The sequence below is a fragment of the Coffea arabica genome, chromosome 4c, assembly GCF_036785885.1.
Source record: "Coffea arabica cultivar ET-39 chromosome 4c, Coffea Arabica ET-39 HiFi, whole genome shotgun sequence".
Lineage (NCBI taxonomy): Eukaryota > Viridiplantae > Streptophyta > Magnoliopsida > Gentianales > Rubiaceae > Coffea > Coffea arabica.
This window is the reverse complement of record NC_092316.1, coordinates 7,300,722-7,319,780: the sequence shown is the minus strand read 5'-3', so window position 1 is coordinate 7,319,780 and position 19,059 is coordinate 7,300,722. Positions and strand designations below refer to the sequence as shown.

At 40.2% G+C, this 19,059-nt stretch overlaps 1 non-coding gene across 1 annotated transcript; it reads left to right on the top strand.

Moving 5' to 3' along the window:
- Positions 1-18,130: 18,130 nt before the first annotated feature.
- LOC140005419 (small nucleolar RNA R71) lies at positions 18,131-18,237 on the top strand. The gene has a single exon (XR_011813256.1). It is a non-coding gene; the product is annotated as a small nucleolar RNA R71 (small nucleolar RNA).
- Positions 18,238-19,059: the final 822 nt, after the last annotated feature.

Here is a 19,059-nt window from a genome sequence, read left to right as displayed (position 1 = left end):
GCCTTAATCCACTTCTTGAATCCATTGACAGAGCATTGTGCAGTAAAGATTGCTGCAGCTGCTAAGAGAGACGGGGGAACCTAAGCATTTCATACCCGACGAGGCACAACTCAACGATCAAGAAGGACAGAAGCTCCAACTAATCACCAGAAGATTATTGCCAGTTATTAGGAATAGAAACAGAAACTTGAAAGGAATTTACTACAAAACAGTAAAAACAACTGAACAAGAAAGGAATGATTGAATCATTTGTTTTTTTAAAAAAAATTTCTGAATAAACATGGCTTCTCTCTTTCACTGGCTTGTCAACATGTATCCAGAACTCGGTGGTCTTTTTGAAGCTCAAATATCTTCTTCCCTTCTTTATAGCTGCTTCCAAAGGCTGCTCTAGAAATCACATCGGTAGAAAGGCTCTGCAGTTCAGGATTGATATCAATTTCACTCCATCCATCGGATGCAACCAACATCTTCTATCGATCAATCAGGTTGCAGCAACTTGCTAAAAACTCTGGCACCATTCCCTGCTTTCTTTAAGTCATAAGTACATAGGGATGAAGCTCACTTATATTAACAGTTTAGGCATGCAACTTGATCAAGATAATGCACTTTTGCTCTTCCTTAGCATAACTTGTTGACCTCAGAAAAGTTCTTTTTATTGCAATGCATTTAATTAAAGAATGTTCAGTTATGTTTCACATTCTTTTTGGTCAAATGTACTAAAAAAGAATTGTCTACCCTGCTTTTCCGACCATTAGTCTATAAGACACCAACTAAATAGCCAAAAGCCTACCAGAATAAGATATGAAGCATTCCACGAAGCATTACTTACACTGCAGTGGGACAGAAAAAATCAGAAAAATTCCACAGTAATCTAGAAGAAAACAGGGATTACCGGCAGCTTCTCATGGAGGAATGCAGGAGTAATTAACCTTCTACGCTTGGCCCATTTCTCACCTTCCAAGGTTGAGACTCCCAGCGTTAAAAGGTCCACAAGAGCGTTCTGTGGAGGCTTTTGGAAGTGACCATCCTTGTCATTCAATATCAGCCTCATCAGCTCTGCCTTCCCCATTATCAGTCTCGGCCTTGTCCCAGTCCAATTCAGGCATACTTTTCCTACTTTAGCAAACCAAGCCACCATTAATCACAATTCAATGGAGTCATAGCTTTTATTTTTCTTGGCAGATGTAATTGTCGAGCTTGTAATAACATGCAAATAACTAAAAAGTTTCACCCCTTAGAACTATGTAAACTATGATTAATTCAAATTGAATAAACTAGGCTTCTCTCTTTCACTGGATTGTCAACATGTATCCTTTTAAGACTCTTTCACACGAAGTATCTGGTCACATGAGATTTATTTGTAATCACTTTTCTAAGATTCACCAGTTTCTCGGTTGTCTAGACATTTTATCGAACAGGTTATAGACAACAAATTCATAACAAAATAGTCACATGAACCAAGTAGACAACCAAGAGGAATAAAGCTAAACAACAAGTGCACTCAAATTATAAACAATTACTATATCCATTTCAATCTCAAACAGACTAGGCTAGAGGATGGGTATCGGTACTCACAAATCAAGGATTCGGCTGTGGCTTTCTCGTCCTGGTTGTAATCGCTCCCCATGCTAGGAAAGGCGGGATACTCTTAGAAAGGAGAGTCTGGAACTCTTTCACAGTTCCCGTGGCTGATTGTTCGTTACTTTAACTGGTCACAGGAGCCATAAAGAGCGAAAGGAAAGAAAGTGGAAGAAAGTCTCCTTTAGTACCTCGGTGGTCTATTATTTTCCAGGTTTCTTTACCCATCTGCAATCGCCTTGCGCCATCTACATAAAGCTCCGATCTTAACGCCCCTACTTGGCTGAGAGATAATTTGCCGAGAGTTTTAGTTTGCGGAGAGAGTGTGTTTTTTGTGAGAGAGATCAAAAGAAGCAAAATTTGACTAAGTGTTTTGGCCGGCAAATTGAAAGTTTTGAATATTTCATAGCAAATGAATCTTCCGCCAATTCACTATATATGATGTTGTTTTGTGCCTTTTTTTTTTTGGTATATCTCACATTTTCTCAAGTGTCATGATAGGTAGTCTAAAGGCACATTATCATTCTTATATTAGATAAAATTAAAAAAAATTAAAGTGCATATTATTGAGTTAATAACAAATGTCATAATTGAAGTGCTATAATGACACAAACCAACAAGTGTCCTCATAGGCATGTCAGGAAAAGCCATTTTTGTTGTAGTGTTGAGATATTTTCCTTGCTTCTACATCAACAAAAACACTTGAATGCTTCCTTATTACACAGTTTTCTCCCATTTTTCCGGGGAGGCTTCCTTATTATTATATCATTCATATTTTTGTCACAACTCACAGGACTACCGTATTGCAATGCATCCAAAAGCATTAACACTTTCTCGAATCTCATCTTTATGCGTGCTTGAATACGACCCCGAGTGGATAATCGGTCCTCAAAGACAACGCCTTTCCCCATTCTGGTATAATATGCCAACATCTTGCAAATTACTTCACAATAGCTGCATACTGTGGGACAAAAAACAAGCTTGTAATCATGATAGCCTAATTTTTGAATCTTGAACCAACCGTTTAAAGCATAGTTATTAAACCCAACCCGGGAAGGAACCCGGCGAAGGGGGTGGGTCAACGGGTTACTGGTTCGACCGGTGGGTGAGTGGTTGAACCGGTGGGTCACTAAATATATTTAAATATTATATTTCATAATTTTTTATATAAGATATATGATATAAATTGTAATAAATAATGCCATAGTAAAAGCTCATTTAATTTAATTTGCTATAAAAATAATTAATTCATATAAGAATCAATTAAATATAAAGTTATTTAGTAATACACCAAACTTCAAGTGTAAAATTTTATCTATATTTAGTGTAATAATGTAGCTTATTTATGAATTTTAAGTGTAAAAAATTATTAAATTAATATTTATCTTTGAAATGAATTATGTAATGTGTTATTTTTGAAATTCATTTTATAAATTATAGAGTTTGGAGGGTACTAATTTTTATTAAAAGATTTCAAATAAATTTATTTTAGAGAAAGAAAGATAGAATTGAAAAAACATATATATATTATAATAAAGACCTTTTATTAACAAATTTCGGAGTAGCCTAGTGGTAAGCATGCATTATTGATTGGTGGAGGTCCAAGGTTCGAGCCTTGACAAAGGCAATAAAATTTTTTCACCAAAAACGGGCCGGGAACGGTCCGTGGACAAACCCGGCCGGGTTTCCGGGTTAGCCCGGTCCGATCGCCGGGCCGTTGACTAGTCAACGGTTCCGTAGCCCAAACGATCTAATTTAAGACTCGGCCCGGCCCAATGGCCGGTTCACCGGTTTGACCGGTTCGACCATCGGGTCGGGCCGGGTTTAATAACTATGGTTTAAAGTCTCATGACCAGGATTTCCAACAACTCCGCCGACGTTAACAAAGCTATCATCCGATGGATAAACATAGTTATCAACTCTCCAAACTGGAGATTCACCACAGGTATACGGATAAGAAAATTGGATGTTTAAATCTGTGGAGACACGAATGACACCTTTTTCAGGTTCACAGGAGAAAATGACAGGTGTCGTGCCTGTGCAATAATAAATACCTGCTTAAGAAAAATAAATTTTTTGTGTATAGTAATAAGCAGGGTCGAATCCACAGGGACTGAAAAAAAATTTGATTCTTTTTAAATTCGAGACATGGGGGATTTTTATCAAAATGAAATTAAAAATAAATAATTAAACAATTTAACTAAAAATAATTAACCAAAAATAAATAATTAATTAATACAATTGTAAATAGCAATTAAATAAATGATAAATAAATTCTAGCCAAGGATACAACTACGTAGACACAGTCCATTCATCCGATCATTGATGCAAAGAAAGTTCACTTAATTTTATTAACAGGTTAGTTATAGTCGCCGATAAGCTCTAACGACCAGCTTTTCCTTAATTTATTGATAACCAAGGTACGACCGTTGATTACCCCTAACCAGGAAATACTCCTAGGTACGACCGCAGGAATTAATTTCCTAATTGCATTAAAAACTAGAAAAGCCTAACCCAAATTAATAACACGCTACGAGGGTTATTTAAATCAGATTGCATGTTCCCCTAGTATGTGAAAATACTAGTTGTCACTAATATTAACCAACTAAACAATTACGGATTTAATTGATTAATTTGACAAGAGATTAAGAAGTCAAATTGCACATCGGGCCCTTGATATCCAATTAACAAAATAATCCCATGGAAATTAAAATAGAAAACATGCAAATATTAATAAATTAAGGAACACGTAAAATTAATTAGATCTCACAGATATTTGGGACTGCGTCTTCGCGTTGATCCTTGACTAGAGGAGAAGATTAGCCACGCCTCATAAGAAAATTCCCACGCAATTCAATTGAATTTAAAGACATCATCTTTCTTCGCTAATTGAGAGAGTGAATAACAAAGCTCTCGGAAGAGAATAAGAAAATTGCACACTAGAATTCAACAAACCAAAACAACTCCATATTCTCTCCTCTGGAACATCCCTCGGAGAGAAAACTAAAAACTCCTCTATCCTCCTACGGAGCTTCTCTGGAGAGAAAACTCAAAACTAGTCTAATGTCTTCTGAAGCTCGTCCCATTTCTTCATATATAAAAAACCAGCCAAAATGGAGACATCACCCCACGTCCTTCAAAGAGGTCATCATTTCTCTACACAATCATTTCCATTCCACTCAAAACAAAAGCAATTGTCGGTTTTCTTTTTGACCAAGTGCACACGTTCACCAACAAGAAAGCAAAACCACAAATGTGCAAAGAAAGCACACTTTAGACAATACAACTTATTTGCGGTCCCCACCAACTTTGACATGTTGTCTAGCCAAATTGAATTCCCAAATGCAATTCCATTCTTCTACGTTGGTTTGCACCAAAATTGTGCAAAGTTTCACAATAATCTTCTCAAGAGGTTTCTGCTCCAATTTCTGAAATTATATCCAAATACCAAATATAAATATATATTGACAATTAAAGCAAATTAAAGCAATATTTGGCAAGGATAAAAAGGAAAATTAACAATAAAATTACTAACAATTAACACCCTATCAGAAAATCTCGAGGGGATACCATTTCTTTGCTCAGCGTTTCTTGAAAAACACCAACAGGGCAAGTATAATTGCAAATGCTGGATAAAGTAAACCGTCCACCTCTGAATTTGCAGTTGACAGTGGCTAGTAAAATGCAGTATTAGAGGTCAGTTTGAAGCTTCTTTGCAGCTACATCAAGCACTGGCTCGGATGCTTCAGCACCTGACGAAAGGAGAAGTTTGTGGAAATGGAAAATATTACATGAAAGGGTGGTGAAAAGTAGTGATGTCTTCAACATTAGTGGTACTTCTTAGCTTATCACTTAACCAAGTAAAGATTGAACGTTTGACGATGTAAAAAATGGCTTCCATCTTCTGCTTATAAATAGCTAATGCCAGTCCAGAAGGATCAGGTTGCACGTAGTACCGTAGGACACTGGAGCTGTGGCTGCCTGAAACTGATTTTCCAAACATATTTGCTTCCATTCACCTTTTGATTGGACGGAATTTGGCTTCGTTTTATTGTTTTGAGCTAATGAATTCTATCAAATTTGTCTAAATACACAGGTTCATTCAAACCCAATCAAAAGCCACTGGTGGGTTTTCACTATTTTTTCTACTTCTTCAGGGATCAATTTATAATGTTTTAGGTCAGCCAGCAGTACCCAGGATTAACATCATCACTGGCCTAAAATTATCTGGAGTGATGTTTTAAGTAATAAATAATAACATGCAAATCTTGGTACTTCAGCCAACAGCACTATGGAGTACGTCCCAAGGAACTGCATTTAGTCAAAGAAGTTAGTCCTTGGTGCATAGTTTTTGGCTTCACAACTTACTATTTTACTTTTTTTTTTGTTTGGGGCGGATGTTACACAGGATGGAATTGTTTCGAATTTTTAGAAATTTAAAATTAAATTTGACCAATACATATTTTAAAATTTGATGTCAACAGCTTATGTTCTTTATTATAACTCTCGAAATCAAAAGGAAAGTGCAAGCTACCTGTTGAGTTCAAGATGATCCAATTCAACTTGGTTTCATTACTTGATTGTGAGCTAAGCTGGCCAGTCAACTTAACACTTTGGTTCGTGCTACTCTAGAGATAATTGAAGGTTCTAACACGATTGAAGTTCTTATTCAAGAAGAATCCTCAAGTGTTAATGCCATTCGGGTTGATCAAGACATTGGTCAGAAGACTTGCGTTCGACAAGGCGTGGGCACATCAGTTTAGTCATTTGTTATAAAGTTCATATACTGTAGTCCGATTGGTAGTCTTTGTTAGTGAGTCAATTTTACGTTGTTTAGTCTTGGTTTTCCTAGTTATTTTAGGAGTTTTATAGTCGGCCAACTTTGGAAAGACACAAGGCTGCAAGTAGTCACTAGGGTCTCCTAGTTTGAATCAGTTTCCTGTCTTGTAAACCCTATAAAAAGGGGTTAAATGTTCTTTCATCAAAGAGACAAGTATTTTCCAGCAAAACTGTTAGGAGCGGGTAATTGGGTTAGAAGTTGGGAATTCGGGTCAGGAATTGAGGGCATGAAACGATGTCGTTTCATTTAATAGAAATGATATTGGGTAGGGCGGCTAATTGCTGAGTCGGATGAATGTATTAAAGGTGGGCCCACCTGTGTACCAGCAGACAAGAAAATAACTGAATTCGTTAATTCCCTCTCTACTCATTTCTCTCTCTCTGTTCTCTCTCTTTCTTTCTTATTTCTCTCTTTCCTTCCGGATACCCTTCCCTCGCCAGGTTCCATTCAAATTACATGATTAGCACTTCAGAGCTTAACAATTGGTAATCAGAGCTTTAGATCCTTGGAGTGAGATCAAATCCATGGCAGAAGGTACGAGATTCAGAACATTGGAGGAACAAGTTAAGAGGCAGGAAATCAAACTCCAAGAACTGATGGAATCTCTACTTTCACATCAATCGGAGCAGCAACAGCTCAAGAACAACTTAACAATGGAATTGGAAGAAAACAACAAACGGATGGAGAATATGTTGTCAGGAATGGAACAGAACTTCAGCAAGTCTCTGGATCAGAAATTCAATGCACTGCTATCCAGGATGACTACTGCGCAGGAAAAAGTAGCGGACAGAGGAGAAAGAATCATGATGGATCAAGGATCACTTCTTCCTACGCCGCCACCTCATCAAAGATTGCAACCTGAAGGAGATCAACAGAATTCCTACAGAAGAGACTGGAGTAAGTATCAACTTCCTAATCCTCCTAAGATAGATTTGCAACTGTTTAGTGGAGAAAATCCTAGGGAATGGTTGCGCAAATGTGATAAATACTTCATGAATTATCAAATTCTGGAAAATTAGAAGGTTGAAATCATAGAAATGTACTTAGATGGAAGAGCGGACAAGTGGTTCCAAGGTATTAAACTTGAAAGGCTTGAGTTGAGTTGGACAGAATTTGGAGATCTGTTATGCAAACGATTCACAGACAGTATTTGCAAGGATATAGTAGAGGAATTTAATAAGTTGCAACAGGAAGGCAGTGTGAAGGAATATCAGGAGCAGTTCGAAGAATTGAAACCACTAATGTTAATTAAGAACAGGAATTTAGATGAAACCTACTTCATTTCTAGCTTCATTAGTGGCATGAAGGAGGAGATCAAACCTATGCTTAGGATGCTGAGGCCTGCTACTTTGACTGAAGCTTTCGAACTGTCTCAGTGGCAGGAGTGCTCACTCCAGGTGCAGAATAAAAACTCTAAACAGTTGGGAGAGGGTAGGTTTGGATTTTCAAGGAGTAATACATCAGTGGTAGACAGCAACACTTACAAGGTCCCTGTCAGTAATGCTCTTAAGGGCCCTAGGTACAGTAACAAGGTGCAGGAAGATGCTAAGGACGTGAAGAGGATTTCAACACAGGAGCTGCAGTATAGAAGAAGTAGGGGACTGTGCTTCAAGTGTGGGGAAAAATATGGTGTAGGACATCAGTGTAAGCGAGGGTATGTAAACTGTATGCTATTGGAGGATGAAGAGGAGGCAGTATTTGAAGATGCTGTGGGTGAGCAGGATGAACAGACAGGGAATCCAGGACAAACTATGGAGCTGTCCCTACATGCATTGTCTGAATCCCTGAGAAGGAAAACAATCACATTGACAGGCAACCTGGATGGGGAGAAAGTTTTTATTTTGGTAGATACGGGTAGTTCAGACAGTTATATCAACAGTGAAATGGTAATTGGGATGGATATTGCTTACAGAATGGTTAAACAGCCATTTTCTGTCATAATGGGAAATGGAACTACTGTGACCAGCAATGCTATCTATCCCAATGTGCACTGAAAAATTAACCAACATAGTTTCAGATTTGATTTGAAGGTGATGGAGTTAGAGGGATGGGACATAATTTTAGGGGTGGACTGGATGACACACTTTAGTCCTATCACGTTTGACTTCCAACAACTCAGGATATCTTTACACAATGAAGGAAATGAAATTCACTTACATGGACAAGCAGAAGATTGTGATATGGATTTGATCAGAGGAAGAGACCTGAGAACCTTCATAGAGTATAAAAGACAGATGTGCTTGGCTTTGAACTGTAAGAAGGAGGTAGAAGAAGAAGCAACAGTTATTCCCCAGGAAATCAGGGAGGTGCTTCAGGATTATGATGATGTGTTCCAGACTCCAAAATCCTTGCCCCCTCACAGGAGTGTGGACCATGAGATTCTTCTCAAAAAGGAGGCACAACCCTTCAAGTTGAAGCCCTACAGGTACCCCCATTGCCACAAGGAGGAAATAGAGAAACAGGTGGAAGAAATGCTTCAGAAAGGAATAGTCAAGTACAGCAACAGCCCTTTTGCTTCACCTGTTCTGCTAGTTAAGAAGAAAGAAGTGACTTGGCGTTTCTGTGTGGATTATAGAAAATTGAATGAAATGACCATCAAGAACAGGTTTCCAATTCCCAATGTGGATGAACTACCGGACGAGTTAGTAGGGTCTGTTTACAAGATAAAATTGGATCTCACCGCAGGGTACCATCAGATCAGGGTTAAGCCTCATGACACCTTCAAGACTGCCTTCCAAACTCACTGTGGGCACTTTGAATTCTTGGTCATGCCCTTTGGGCTTACTAATGCACCAGCTACTTTCCAATCATTGATGAATCAGATATTTCAACCTCATCTGAGGAGGTTTGTATTGATTTTTTTTGATGATATTCTGGTATATAGCCCTAGCATGGATGCTCATGTTCAACACTTGAGGGCTGTATTCGAGATTCTAAGGAAACACCAACTTTATGTGAAAAGATCTAAGTGTGCATTTGCTCAGAAGAGGGTTGACTACTTAGGGCATACTATCACAGATCAGGGTGTTAGCATGGACTGCTCAAAAGTTAGCAGCATTCTGCAGTGGCCTGTGCCTTAGTCAGTTAAGGAGTTGAGGGGTTTTCTGGGTCTTACAAGGTATTATAGGAGGTTTATCCAATACTATGGTCTGGTTTGTAAACCACTCACTGAATTACTAAGAAAGGATAACTTCAAATGGAACAGTCAAGCTCAGGGTGCATTCGAACACTTAAAAAAATTGATGTGCTCAGCTCCAGTTCTGCAGTTACCAGATTTTACAAAACCTTTTGTGGTTGAGACAGATGCGAGTGGGGGAGGAATTGGAGTTGTCTTAATGCAGGAAGGACACCCCATTGCCTTCCTGAGTAAGGCACTTTCAGTCGAAAACTTGGGACTCTCAGTCTATGAAAAAGAACTGTTAGCTCTGGTAATGGCTGTCACAAAATGGAGACACTATCTGGTGGGCAACCATTTCATTATAAGGACTGATCATCAGTCACTGAAATATCTCTTGGACCAGAAGCTTAACACTGCTATCCAACACAAGTGGATGACTAAACTCTTGGGGTTGGACTATAAGATAGAATATAAGAAGGGAGCTGAAAATTTGATAGCGGATGCCTTATCCAGGAGGCATGAACCTGCACAACCAATTGAGCTGGGGTCCTGCTTAGCCATCTCATCGGTTAAACCTGGATGGATGAAGGAGTTGCAGAAGAGCTATGAAGGGGACTTGCAATGCCAAGATATCATGAGCCAACTGGTTCTACACCCTAATGCACACGCGGAGTATAGCCTGATGGATGGAATTCTGAAGTATCAGGGAAAGATTTATGTAGGGGGAGCCAACTGATTCAGACCTTGCATGACTCTGCCTTGGGGGGGCACTCAGGCCAAAGGAACTGCTGGCAGAAGCTCAAATCCTTGTTTTATTGGCCTGGAATGAAGCAGGCAGTGATTGCATATGTGCAGAACTGTGATACTTGCCAAAAGAATAAAGCTGAGCATGTTCCTTATCCCGGATTGCTACAACCAATTTCTATTCCTCAACAAGCTTGGCTTCACATCACTATGGATTTTATTGAGCGATTGCCTAAGTCACAAGGGTATGACATTGTTCTGGTAGTAATAGACAGATTCACCAAGTCTGGGCACTTCATCAGACTTACTCATCCCTTCATAGCTAAGACAGTCGCTCAGGTTTTCCTAGACCATATCTACAAGCTGCATGGACTGCCAGAGTCTATTATCACTGATAGAGACAAAGTGTTCACCAGTGTGTTCTGGAAGGAGCTTTTCAAATTAGTTGGAGTGAGTCTTCATTATTCATCAGCTTATCACCCTCAGACTGACGGCTAGAGTGAAAGGTTAAACCAGTGTGTAGAAAGCTATCTGAGGTGCATGACTGGTGAACTACCCTCACAGTGGAGCAAGTGGCTACCACTGGCAGAATGGTGGTACAATTCCACTTTCCATTCTAGCTTGAATATGACCCCTTTTGAAGCTTTGTTTGGCTACAAACCTACACCATTGCCACTAGGGCCATATCTGGACTCAGTGGTACCTACAGTGACTGATATGGTCCAAGAGAGAAGCAGGATTTCAAGCTACATCAAGGAACATCTTGCGAAAGCTCAACAGCGTATGAAGCACTATGCGGACCAGCACAGGACTGAGAGGAGTTTCTCGGAAGGAGATTGGGTGTTCTTGAAGCTACAACCTTATAGGCAGCAAACTGTAGCAGTAAGGAAATGTCTCAAATTGGCTGCCAAGTATTACGGACCATTCCAGGTTGAGGAGAAGGTGGGAGCAGTAGCCTACAAGCTTAAACTACCAGCTGATGCGAAAATTCACCCTGTGTTCCATGTTTCTCTTTTAAAAAGGAAGCTAGGACCGCTGAAATCCAGCTCTCCTAAGTTACCAGAACTGGACGACTGTGATCAATGTCCATTGAGACCAGAAACCATGCTTAAATCATGCTTGTCCTCAAGCATGGGAATAACTAAATTCAACAATGGCTAACTCTCATTTCATTTACTGCCAAGCTATGCTTATCCCAAAATCAAGTTTTAGTAGTTAAGTGTCAAGACATATTTCTCCCGGTTAGCTCCTGAAATCATAGACTCGTCCAATTCATAGCTAACTCGTTTAAGAAATCAAAATATTAAACTAGCAAAAGTTAGAAATTGGGTCAACTGACAACCAAAATTTCAACATTGAAGAACAAGGATCGGCAGGCCAACATGATCATAAGCTTACATATTATTCTCTTCTTATATATATATATATATATATCTTTTTCTTTTTTTTTCTCTTTTTTTTTTTTTTTAGAATAAATGCTCAGTCCCAAGCTATTCAAGTCTTTTGACGTGAACTCTGACATTTTTAGATGAAAGACCAGTTACTCAACTTTTCACAGATTCAGGACTACCTACTCATAGATATCGCCACTTTTTGACGCGAAAGTCGACACTTGTGGTGAAAACTCCCGGTTACTGGGTGATGACACTAGCGGAGTAGAGCCATTTATTAACCACAATTAAAGTATCAGAATACCAGATAATTAAAGATCATGGCCCACGTCATCTCCTAATATGGAGAACTAAGATCAACAATTGCCCAATCCACATAACAATTGCTAATAAAATATTTAATTTGCCTAAACAAGTTAACCACAATTTGCACCAAGTCATTAAACTCATGATATTCACCAAGATAACATGCGTTTACTTGCCATCTAAACAAAATTCATAGGATAAATCACAACCAGCAATAAACGAATGAATTGCCATATTTATTCATCAAAACACTAGTAAGAAAGGCAGTAAATTAAAGAAACACCAATCAAAACTAAACCCAAATCCCCCCCCACACACTTAAATCACACATTGCCCTCAATGTGATAATGAAACAGTAAAAATAAGAAGAAGGACAACGGAACTCCCCTGAAGCTGGTGCCAGCTATTAGCACCTGTAGTTGGAGGAGGCGGAGCGGAGGTCAAAGGGTCGGGATCGTGGTTTCACCATTCTTTCCAAATTGTACTAAATAAATAAAAATCAAGCAAAGTAAAAAGAAACAAGCAAAGTAACACAGAAGTACCCAACTAAGGAGGAATAGAAATGTCAGGTAGTCTAAACACGCAAAACTTTCAGAAATGTACTGTAATAAAAATAATAAAAACATGCTGCAATAATAAAATAAGAAAATAAAAAAAATAATAAAAAGAGATTGAGGCAGGCGCGTGCATACGAAGCCAGTGGTGCGATGAAGGTGGTGGCTGTGAGAGAGAAGAGTTTGCGGCAGCTGGATCTGGTGGTGCGCGGCTTTCGGGGCTTCAGGCGGATCTTGGAGGCGGTGGCTACGGCAAGGGTGAAGGAGGTCAGATGAGCTGGTGTTCACCCTTGGCGAGGAGAGCCGAGGCAGCGGCGAGAAGAGCTGGGGTGGGCGGCAGTGGGCGGCGGTAGGGTGCGGTTCGCAGCCGAAGAAGAAAGAAAAAGAAAGGGACAGCGGGAAGAGAAGAAAGAAAAGAAGAAGAAAGAAAGAAAGAAAAGAGAAAAAGAAAGGGGAAAAAAATAGTTTTTGATCTTACAGTTTTTTTTTTTTTTTTTCAGAATTGAATTGCTGAAAAACTAAAACGAATGTTAAGAAGGAAAATAACAGCATTTTGATTTTTTTTTTTTTAGTTCGTCAAACATGGCATGGGCACGCCAAGATTAGAAAACATTCTCTGACCTTGAAGTTGGAACTTGTAAGATTAATGCGTGCCCTCTCCGCGCGGGCACGCCATGATCACCTGTCCTGATCATAGTAGAGAAAATATCAAATTTAAACAATACCCAGATGAGAAACGACATATTTAACGAATTGAACAACAAAAACCAACAAAATCAAAAATTGGGTTGCCTCCCAAAAGCGCCTTTCTTTAATGTCTTTGGCTAGACATAGCCCATAATTTGCTTAAACCAAGCAAATTGGGTCCTCCAAATGCGTCATCTCTACTCGCTCAACTGGAGCCTCATCATAATAAGGCTTGAGACGATGACCATTCACCACAAATTTCTTCTCCGTCTTCAGACTCTGGATCTCCACTGCACCATAATCAAAGACATTAGTTACAACAAAGGGACCAATTCAACGAGAACGTAGCTTACCTGGAAATAACTTCAATTTGGAGTGGTATAGTAAAACTTTTTGCCCGCAGACGAATGTCTTCCTAGAGATCTGTTGGTCATGAAAGATCCGATTCTTCTCTTTATAGATCACTGCATTCTCGTATGCTTCATTTCGGATTTCTTCCAACTCTTGTAATTGCAACTTCCTTTGAATTCCGCCTTCCTCGATATCCATATTGCATTGCTTGACCGCCCAAAACGCTCTATGCTCAAACTCTACCGGAAGATGACATGGTTTTCCAAATACCAATCGGTAAGGGGACATGCCAATAGGTGTCTTGTATGCCGTCCTATATGCCCATAGTGCATCCTCTAGTCTCACACTCCAATCCTTCCTATCGGGTCGGACCATCGTTTCTAGAATTGATTTGATCTCTCGGTTCGATGCTTCCGCCTGACCATTTGTCTGAGGATGGTAGGATTTAGAGACTTTGTGCAAGACACCATATCTCCTAAAAATTGCAGCGATCGTTTTGTTGCAGAAATGAGTACCCCGATCACTTACAATTGCTCGCGGCATCCCAAAGCGAACAAAAATATTAGACTTAACGAATTCTGCAACCACTTTGGAATCATTAGTACGGGTGGTCTTTGCTTCTACCCACTTCGAAACATAATCTACAGCAAGCAATATATACAAAAAACCAAAGGACGAAGGAAAATGACCCATAAAATCAATGCCCCAAACGTCAAAAATTTTAACAAAAATCATTGGGGTTTGAGTCATTTGATCCCTACGAGAGATATTACCCACTCTTTGACACTTATCACATGACTTACAAAATGAGTAGGCATCCTTGAATAGAGTTGACCAATAGAATCCACTCTCTAGCACCTTACGAGCCGTTCTCTTCGGTCCAAAGTGACCTCCACAAGCAAAAGAGTGACAATATGCTAGAATAGATTGAAATTCAACTTCACTTACACATCTACGGATGATTTGATCGGCACCCCGCTTCCAGAGGTAAGGATCATCCCAAATGTATAACTTTGCATCGCTCCTCAACTTGTCTCTCTTTGCCTTAGGCCATCCTGTAGGAAATTTGTCAGTGACTAGAAAATTAACAATATCTGCATACCAAGGCAAGGATGAATTAATAGAAAATAAATGCTCCTCGGGAAATGCTTCTCTCAATGGGAGGTCCTCTTCGACGACTTGTACTCGACTCAAGTGATCTGCTACCAGGTTCTCTGCCCCTTTCTTATCTCGGATCTCCAGGTTGAACTCTTGTAACAACAATATCCACCGTATCAATCGCGGTTTTGCCTCTTTCTTGGTCAACAGATACCGCAAATCTGCATGATCAGAAAAAATTATAACTTTAGTACCAAGTAAATAAGATCGAAATTTCTCTAAGGCAAAAACAACTGCTAAAAGCTCCTTTTCGGTGGTTGAATAGTTCAATTGAGCTCCGTTCAAGGCTCGAGATGCGTAGTAGATAGCATGAGCTGCCTTTCCTACTCTTTGACCCAATACCGCACCTACTGCATAGTCGCTGGCGTCACACATGATTTCGAATGGGAGGTTCCAGTCAGGGGGTTGGATAATAGGTGAGGTGGTCAATAACTCCTTTAACTTATTGAATGCCCCCTTACATGTTTCATCAAATTCGAAGGATACATCTTTTTGCAAAAGTTGGAACAAGGGTGCTCCAATTTTCGAGAAGTCCTTGATGAACCTTCTATAGAAACCTGCGTGACCCAAGAAAGAACGAACTTCCCGCACACTCGCGGGGTAAGGTAAAGTAGATATAACATCTATTTTTGCCTTATCAACCTCAATACCTGTAGATGATATAACATGACCCAAAACTATCCCGTGTTCAACCATAAAATGACATTTTTCCCAATTAAGCACGAGATTAGTTTCTATACACCTTACTAAGATCAATTTCAGGTTATCTAGACAATTTTTAAAACTTTCACCATATACACTGAAATCGTCCATGAAAACCTCAATAATCTTCTCAACATATTCTGAAAAGATACTTACCATGCATCTTTGGAAGGTAGCAGGTGCATTGCACAATCCAAATGGCATCTTTCGGTATGCAAATGTTCCAAACGGGCAGGTGAAAGTAGTCTTTTCTTGGTCCTCGGGTGCGATGGCAATTTGAAAATAACCTGAAAATCCATCCAAGAAACAATAGTAAGCTCGACATGCTAATCGCTCCACCATTTGGTCAATGAAAGGGAGGGGGAAATGGTCCTTTTTCGTGACGGCATTTAGCTTTCGGTAATCGATACACTGTCGCCATCCGGTGGGCTTTCGAATTGGTACGAGCTCACCCTCTTGGTTTGATTCCACTGTCACCCCTGCCTTCTTCGGGACCACCTGTACTGGACTTACCCACGGGCTATCTGATATTGCAAATATAATTCCAACGTCCAGCAGTTTTAAAATCTCTTTCTTTACGACCTCCATCATGAGAGGATTTAATCTCCGTTGAGCTTGCCGTACGGGTTTAGCATTTTCTTCGAGTCGAATTCGGTGCATACACACCGCGGGGCTAATTCCCTTGATGTCGGCGATGGTCCATCCTATCGCCTGCTTATGTTCCCTAAGAACTCGAAGTAGTTTCTCTTCTTGAACCTTTGATAAACCCGCGGAGATGATCACTGGAAGTGTCTCCCCTTCACCTAAGTATGCATACTTCAGGTGTTTCGGCAGCGGTTTCAGTTCCAAGATAGGTGCCTGCACCACAGATGGAAGTAACCTTTTGTGAGGTTCAGGTATAAAAATGGGTGCGAGATCATACCTTGTCTTCGTGGTTGGTAACGTTTGCAACGATCCAATCACGCATTTAAGCTCTTCACTCAACTCTACTCCAGAGGTTGTTTCGGACTCGAAGTGCCTGGTCAGAACGACCTCTAACTCATCCCTGCCTTCAATTTCAAAAACCTCCTGTATAGCAGGGTCAATAACATTTACCGAGAAAACAAAGCCAACATTTGAATCGGATGGATATTTCATGGTCTCAAAAATGTTAAAATGAACATTCTCACCATCAAATTCCATAGACAAAGTACCCTTATTAACATCAATTTTGGTTCGGGCTGTGCTCAAAAAGGGTCTACCTAACAACAAAGGTGATGGATCACGGGAGTGTTCATCCTCCATGTCGAGCACATAAAAATCAGCTGGAAAAACCAATTCGTTAATTTTTACCAAAACATCTTCAATCAACCCGTCAGGGTATGCATTGGTCCTGTCAACTAATTGGATTATTATCCCAGTCTCTTTCAAAGGGCCTAAGTTCAATGAAGCATAAATGGACTTTGGCATGACATTAATCGATGCTCCTAGATCTAACATGGCCTTTCCAATCATAATATTACCTATCCTACAAGGAATAGTAAACATACCTGGATCTCCGCATTTCGGTGGAAGCTTTCTTTGTAGAATTGCTGAAACATTCTCCCCAACTATAACTCGTTCATCTCCCTTCAACCGCTTGCGGTTGGCACACAGGTCCCTCAAAAATTTTGCGTACCTGGGTACTTGTTTAATCGCATCCAGTAGGGGTATGTTGATCTCCACCTTGCGAAAGATCTCCAGGACCTCTTTTTCCTTGTCTTGCTTCTTTGGTTTCTCTAACCTGCTAGGAAAGGGAGGTGGATTAGTTTTAGCTGTAGGAATTGGGTTCGAGGGTACCTTTGCATTTTTGTTGTCTCTGCCCTCCTCTTCCAATTCTTTCTCAATCCGTTCCTCGTCCTTGTCTTTAGGAATCACCGGTTCGGATCCTTGAACTTCCTTGCCACTCCTCAAGGTCATTGCACTTACATTCTTTGGATTTGCCTCAGGTTGAGATGGCAACTTTCCTTGAACTTGGGACTCCAAACGATTGATTGTTATAGCCATTTGATTCATTTGATTTTGCAATGATTGCACCTGTCCCAATTGATTTCTCATGCTTTGCAGGTCTGAATCCGTCTTTTGTTGATTAGCAAGTAATTGCTTCATCATCTCTTCCATGGACGGACTTGAATTTGAAGGGGGTGGTAGTGGTGGTGGGCGAGGATGGTACTGCTGTTGGTGTCCTTGCTGTCTATTTGGCACAAAATTAGACTGCCTATTTCCTCCATAGCTAAGGTTGGGGTGATCCCTCCAACCAGGATTGTAGGTGTTTGAGTATGGATCATACGGCTTTCTTGGCGCGGGCGCGTGGCCAGCCATGTTCACCTGTTCTGCAGTTTCTTCTTGAACCAGTGGACACATTTCCGTAGGATGACCCACGGCAGTGCACACCCCACACACTTTGGCTTGTGAAGCATTCCCCACAGCTAATTGTCTTACAAAAGATGTTAATTCGGAGATCTGCTGTTGGATAGAGGACGTTTCCACCTCATTCACCCTGCGCGTCGGGATGTCCTCTCTTGAACCAAACTGTTGTGAGTTCTCAGCCATCCCTTCAATCAACTCCCATGCTCCTCGAGGAGTTTTGTTCACCAACGCCCCTCCACTTGCAGCATCGATTATGCTTCTGTCCCTGAAAAGCAACCCCTCATAGAAATATTGAATGAGCAGTTGCTCACTTATCTGATGCTGAGGGCATTTGGTGCATAGTTTCTTAAACCTCTCCCAGTACTCATAGAGTGACTCGTCTGGGTGTTGTTTGATGCCACATATCTCTTTCCTTAGGCTCGCAGCTCGAGACGCCGGAAAGTACTTGTCCAGAAATTTTTTCTTCAATTGGTCCCACGTGGTGATACTACCAGGCGGTAGGTAGTAGAGCCAGTCTTTCGCGGAGTCCTTCAAAGAGAAGGGGAAAGCCCTCATCTTTATTTGCTCTTCTGTAATTCCCGGAGGCTTCATACTGTTGCAAACGACGTCGAACTCTTGCAAGTGCTTGTAGGGCTCCTCACCTGGTAGACCATGGAAAGATGGCAAGAGATGAATTAAACCAGATTTTAGTTCAAAGGGAGTGTCATCATTTAAATTTGGAAAAGTAATGCACAAGGGCTGCTGATTTAAATCAGGAGCAGCCAACTCCTTTAATGTTCGTGTATTTGCCATAGTGACTTCCTCTTGGTCTGAATCACTCGAATTGTCACCAGACAAATTTGTCGGCTCAACCTCTGGATCAAGTCCCTGAGATGCAATACCGTATTGCTCTTCTCTGAGCCGCCTGGTTTCTTTTCTCGTTCTACGCGCGGTCTTCTCTACTTCAGGGTCGAAAATTAATTCACCTGTACGAGAAGAGCGAGACATGAACTAGAAAAAAAAATACCAGAAAATTAGAACAAAAATGAACTTAAAAAGAAACAAATAATTAACGCCAGTCCCCGGCAACGACGCCAAAAATTGACAGGTGTCGTGCCTGTGCAATAATAAATACCTGCTTAAAAAAAATAAATTTTCTGTGTATAGTAATAAGCAGGGTCGAATCCACAGGGACTGGAAAAAAATTTGATTCTTTTTAAATTCGAGACATGGGGGATTTTTATCAAAATGAAATTAAAAATA